The sequence below is a fragment of the Penaeus monodon genome, chromosome 32 (genome assembly GCF_015228065.2).
Source record: "Penaeus monodon isolate SGIC_2016 chromosome 32, NSTDA_Pmon_1, whole genome shotgun sequence".
In the NCBI taxonomy this organism is placed as follows: Eukaryota; Metazoa; Arthropoda; class Malacostraca; order Decapoda; family Penaeidae; genus Penaeus; species Penaeus monodon.
The window spans coordinates 34,070,094-34,070,333 of record NC_051417.1 but is presented as its reverse complement, the minus strand read 5'-3'; the positions used below and the strand labels follow the sequence as shown (position 1 = coordinate 34,070,333).

General features: G+C 33.3%; 1 protein-coding gene across 1 annotated transcript in view; it reads right to left on the bottom strand.

The window, feature by feature from the left end:
• Positions 1 to 240, bottom strand: part of LOC119593830 (serine protease 44-like) — a 97,765-nt gene that overhangs the window by 1,925 nt on the left and 95,600 nt on the right.

Genomic DNA, 240 nt, shown 5'->3' with positions numbered 1-240 from the left:
TTCCAAGTCAGTACAACATACATGTGCTAACTTAAAACAGCAATTACTCAAACTTATAACGCAACTATCTGAAAAAAAAAATGCAATGACTGCAATCTGATAATTAGTTCAGTAATTTTAAACTTTCATTACTATTTCAGTTCGATGCAATTTCCTTTGGCGAAGAGATGAATAAAACATGAATCCCATTTACCAGCCTTGCATAATTTCACATTCAGCTTGGGAAGGTTTTGTTACCGG